We start from the raw sequence: 6122 nt of genomic DNA on the forward strand, positions 1-6122 counted from the left end.
TTGTTAAGAATAAGTAAATTAAATAGAGGTAAGTAAAAGTTTACAAATGAACATTTCAATAATAACTATGCTTTATGGTATATCTACTTAAAAATAGTCTCCAAAATCTTTTTGGTAACTTGAAACCTTAAAGTAACTAAATTAAGTTAAATGATGAATATTCATTGACTATCTAGATAATTTCCATATAAGATAATATACTGAAACATTGGTTACTGAACATAGGCTTACCTACTTTTTATTACAGAGGAACCAAAGATATTTGGGTCAATTAGTCAATATATTTTATGGCAAATTAAAAAAATTTACTATGAAGAGGAATATACTTCTAGAAATTATGAAATGTATCTATAAATTTGCTAATCCACAGAATGGTAATGTAACAGGCAGTCCACGATTACTTCTTGGTTTTAACTAGAAATTAAGAATTCTAAGGGTTAAGAATTCTTATCAGTGTATGTAATTAAAACTTTCAAAGTAATAAGGGCAAAAGAAAACAACTGTTTATGAAAAGTGGGTAAGGATATTAGAATGTGTTTTTTGAATAAGGAAAGGTATGAAGGACATGTTTTTTTCCTGAGGGAAAAGGAAAGTAATTTTGTCCTAAAGTAGACTGGCTGGTTGTTCCAGAATGAAAGAGAAGAGAAAATACAGTACAAAACCTGAATGTATAGAAGGTTTGTGGAAAAGGACTCTTGAGAAAATAATTGTATGTGTGGTCAAGCTTGTTAAATTAGAATGAATTTATTTTTGTTTTTAAAGAGTGAGTCTTAATATCAAAATTACGTTGGTGTAAAATCAGAATTTGGTTTTCTCTCTGTTAAAAAAAAACATTTTCTTGGACTATTGGTCTTATCTTGATAAGCTGTTGGGAAAGGTTTTTCTTTACCTTTTCGTAGTCTGCCTGGTCAACAAAGATTTTATGTCATGCCAAAATGATTTCCTCTGCTTCTTGTTGTCTTTATCAGGTCTTTGGTTACTTGGGAAAACTGAGTCTTCTCGATATTAAAAGTGTGAAGTTTTCTTCACAACTATGTCACCTTCTGTATTTGCCTTTAAAATCTTCTATTGTCACTTTGGTTAAATAAATAATTAGTTATTTCATAATGATCTATGATCCTATTTAATCAAATGCTCAAACCTTTTGACATTTTTGACAACTTCCCAAAACCAAATTATGAATGGAATCTTTTTAACCTTAAATTAACTTTGAGATTTCCCAGAGGGCTTCCGGAAAATCTCAAAGGTTTTGTCTCTCACCTGGTAAGATGTTAAAATTATTAGGTTTATTGGATATGGTGAAATACATGGGAAGCATTGTCACATAAGTGATACTAAACCTTCTTAGGTTATATCTGTATGGATATATGTTTTTAATATGTGTTCCAGAAATTGTATGAAAGTCCTAGAAATCTAGTATGTCCTCGTATAATGTTATCAGTCATAATTCTGGTTATTATCTTGATATGTGTTATGTCACATAAATAACCAAATTTCATAGTCAATTTCATTATAATAAACTCTCATCAGGTATTTAATCATGGGCATTTAAAATGTTTTTTGTCATTTACAGACAGTTGTTGTTTTACTCTGATGTTTTTGCAAAAGTGATTCATCTTCAGAGAGATTCATGGAGAAAACTCTGAAAAGTACTATAGAATACAGGTTTCTGAAAAGTTTAAGAACATACTACTGACTGGGTAAGAATTTCCAGAGCTCTAATGGAAAAACTAGATTCAAGTAGAACAAGAATTAATAACATGGGTTGAATGAACTGATGGGGATGATTATAATTTTTATGACTTTTTATGTGAAACACTGCTGGTTCTTTAATGTTTTTATTTACAAGTTTAAAGAAACCTTTTTCTTTTAAGCTGTCTATGATGTATAGCAATTTGATAAAGTATACCTTTGTAAACAGAATTGAAACATTTCATTTTTCTCCATATCTGATCCCTCCAGAATTAGGAAATTTGTTGAGTGTTCTTATTTTCATGGCTATTTAGTTATTTGTATAAATTCAGTAAGAATCTGTTTTTAGAATATAATTTGAAACATTGTTTATATTATGGCTTTGACAGAATATCATAATTCAGAATATGCATAGAATATAGACCACACAACTTTAAGGAACTGAGGCTGACTTTATGGAGCCAGTAAAGCCTCTTGGAAAACCAGCCTGTTACCTTGCTTGCTGCGTTCCCAGCAGCTTTCCCAGGTAAGGAAGGAAGGTCTCTTCCTGCAGGCCCCGAAACCTCAAGAAATTGAGGAGACTTCAAGAAGAAAGGAATTAACCCAGATCTATAGGTATTGTAGGCAAAGTTTGATGGCAAGTCTCAGGCTTGGCTTCTTAGCCTCAAGAGGCTTTTAAATGTCCAACTGAGATTCCTTATAAAAAGTTCCAGCAAAGAAAAATTTAAAATAGCCTCTGTGGCCAGTCACTACTCTTGCTACAGTTATGTAAACATCAGGCCAAGTTTAATGACACTAGACCTGTTTTGCAAACAAATTGGTCTTACTGTGATTATCTTTAATAGAAGTGAGAGAGTGGTTGTAGAGAGAAGAAGATGTTTAGTAAAAAAGTATAAGACATCCTTGTGGATATCAGGTTCTATTCATGTTCATTATCTTTGAGGTTTTGTTATCTACCTGTAAATTGGACTGGATCCTGAATTCTTCCAGTTTCCTCAGATACTGGCTACAACTCTCCAAACTAACACTTCCAATTTTCTCCCACCCTTCTGACCTGAAATCAATAAGAACAAAGACTTCCTTTCAACCTCCTTGAAAGGGATCATACCATGTCCCCCTCACTATCCAGATAGCAGCCAAACTGCAGGCACTCGAATCTTGACCCAAGATTCAAGAGTCAAGTTTCAGGAATCACTTCCAGACTCTTGAAACTGCATAAGGGCTGGAGATCTAAACTTAAAGTTGACTAGGGAGGTTCCTCAGCATCTGAGGCATCTAGAGGTGGACAGCTCTCCCAAGATCACAGATCAAGATCCTCATCTCCAATATGAAACTCTTATTCCTCTTGCCTTTTTGGTACTTGCTTTTTCTCTCTGTTAATGCATGGGAAGACAATGCCTCTTAACTCTGGCAACTATTGCTGAATACAAGAAAAAGGCCATAGTTATACAACAGAGTCCCTAGACTTTTCTTGCTAAGATGGCTTTAGATAAGAGATTTCCTTTAGATTACTTATTGGCTGAACAAGGAGCAGTCTGTGCCATAACAAATACCTATTGTGGTACCTGGATAAACACCTCTGGTATTGTAGCCAATACAAGGAATTAACAAACAAGACACTTAGCTAAAACAAGTTGATGCCTTTCCAGGTACATTCTTTGATTTATTTGATGCCAACTGGTTTGGTTCATGGGGGCCCTAGCTAAAGAGTATACATTACTCTCTTGGTATTATCCTCCTGATAGTCATCATTGTAGTCTCCCTGGTGCTCTGTGTTCTCTCAAAGGTCTTAAATGCATGTTCACAGCCATCAGATGGTCTCACTGTGCTTGAAGAAACAGGAACAAGATGAACAATGAGATAAATAGCAAAAGTAATTCTTCTGTGGACCTGATATCATAATCTACAAGTTTTCATGGTGAGACAGGAACAATTTTGATTGTGACTGAGAGTGCCACTCATACCAAAAGGTGGAATTGTTAAAGTAATTAAACAAGGGGGCCATTAGAGGTGGCCCTAATGCCATGGTGGCCCATGTAAGCAAACCAAAATCTAAGCCTGTAAATGCCTCAAGGTTACAAAATCAAAAACCAAGGACAACCAACCACAAACAGCCAAGTGAGCTTTAAGCTGTTGCCAGCCAAATAATTTCTTTTCCTTGTTTCCGTACCTTTCCTAAGTAACCCATTCTCCTGGCTCCTGTCAGTGGAGCACTCCTATTCACTTCCCATTTGGTGCTCAATTAGAATCAATCTTTGTTCAATTAAATTTGTAAAAATTTTAATATGCCTCAGTTTATCTTTTAACAGAACTCAAGAAAAGAAGAATAGTCTATTATCTTTTCCCAGATATTTACCATCCTGTTCCTTTTCCTCTGCAAGTATAGTCATACTTCTGTCTAAAAATAAAATTTCATCTTTCTTATAGTGTTATACCCTGCCTTTCTTCACTAGCAACACAAATTGAATGTCATTCAATGTCAATAAACATCCATTTGCATCATAATTTCAGTGCTTACAAGAATACTAATGGCCCATAAAAACATGAAAGTATTAAAATTAGCCAACATTTGTTTTGGGTCAAGTAACATTTATTCTCAGAATTGCAGTGTGACATTTTTCATCCTTATTTTACAGATGAAGATAGTAAAGAACTGGGAGGTTAAGTACTTTGCCTAAGCTAGCATACTTAGAAAGTGACACATCATGGATTTGGACCCAAATAGCATGGCTCCAGAGCCCATGAATATTTAGGGTGATAGAACTTGAGGCACAGAAGCACACAGATTAACTATCAAGTTTCAGCCACATAAACCCAAACTGAGACACACTTACACATACAAATGCATTATCAAAAATTGTACTCAGCTTCTTTCCTCCATAAATGGGTATTCCTTGAATATATTTCCAAAACACTAAAATCTCAAGTAACCTATTTATCTATAAAAAGTATTTTCTATTTTCAAATTTTTCTCTTAATAAATTTTCCTGTTTACAATTCTTCAAACAATACAGAAATGTATATTTATAATATGAAATTACCCTGACTCTCCCTTCTGCTTGATACTTGTCCTTTGACCCAAAGTTGCCCACTCTCAATAGATTGGTGCATTTTCTCCAGATGTGTTTGTCTGTAGGTGAAATATTATCGTAATCAGAGATACACAAAAATATTTATTCATACATGTTTTCTTTTTCAGTATAGAATCCCATTATTCATATTCTGCAACTTGCCTTTTTTTCATTGAAAATAACAGCTCTTTATGTTTTCATGTATTTTGTTAGCTAATGTGTCTTCAAATGGTACTTGGTATATATATTGTTCTTTACATGAATACTCCATTTATATTTGTACTATCCATTGCTGTGAAGGGTAGCAGAACATGCCACCCAAAATATGCTTCTGTGGTGTAAGGAGTATTTTGAGCTGATTATTTTAAGAAACAGCAGACACAAGAAAATCTCTAAAAACAGAGTAGAAGTTACCCTTTTGTAAGGAACATTTACATTTATAACGGAAATCTCCACTAGTAAGTGTCTCCCTCTCTGTTCTTCCCTCTGAAGGAGGACTTGAAATCACATGAAACACTTGTCAATGGAGAAGGCACCAACTTTAGTCGGCATAACAAACCTTACCCTTGTTAACCTTGCTTTTCTTGGTAACCTTGAATAACTGGCCTCTCCTCCCACCCCCAACATCTTTCTTTGCCTTTGGCTGAAGACTGTTTTTAAGGTGGTGGCATGGGCCATCTCAAGGAGTTATTCAGTTTCCCTGGGAATCTCCCACGTGTACATGAAGTATACATATTAACAAACTTATTTGTTTTTCTCTTGTTAATGTCTTTTATTACAGGGGGTCTCAGCCAAGAGCTCGAACGGTAAAGGGAAAATTATTTTTCCTCTCCTACCATTTTGGCAACCATGAAGGGCTCCACTGGGGCACCTCACTTGCTCTGGAGTCTACAGATGGGATCCTGAAAAACTGACAGAAGCTGGCTAAGGGTAAGAATTCTTACCAAAGTCAGCTCTCCTGGATCTCTGTCTGTAGTGTCCAGTCAAGAGGGGAAGGTTAAAATCTTACAGTGTCTCTTCATTTCCAAATTCCAATTGGCAGAAGAAAGACATTTGTAAGATTTAATTCTTTGAATTGTGACTGGTGAATTTGGTTTTAGGTACCCGTTGGCTATTGATCCTTTTCCTCCCAGGGACCGCTATCACTTTCCTGTTTGTCTTGTATGTTCTGAGAACTTGGCTTGGCTTTCTGCCTGCCCAGGGCACATAGGTTGTCATTTCTTGTGTGTGCAGGTGTCTCGAATGTCAGGATGTAGGCCCCAAGAATATAGTCAGAAAGAAATGTGGGTTGCACCCCATTTGCAGCTAGTGTCCTACTGACTGTTGCCTACTTTTAGGGGGCATATCGATAATTACCTT

Source organism: Tursiops truncatus, unplaced genomic scaffold (genome assembly GCF_011762595.2).
Source record: "Tursiops truncatus isolate mTurTru1 unplaced genomic scaffold, mTurTru1.mat.Y mat_scaffold_592_arrow_ctg1, whole genome shotgun sequence".
NCBI lineage: Eukaryota > Metazoa > Chordata > Mammalia > Artiodactyla > Delphinidae > Tursiops > Tursiops truncatus.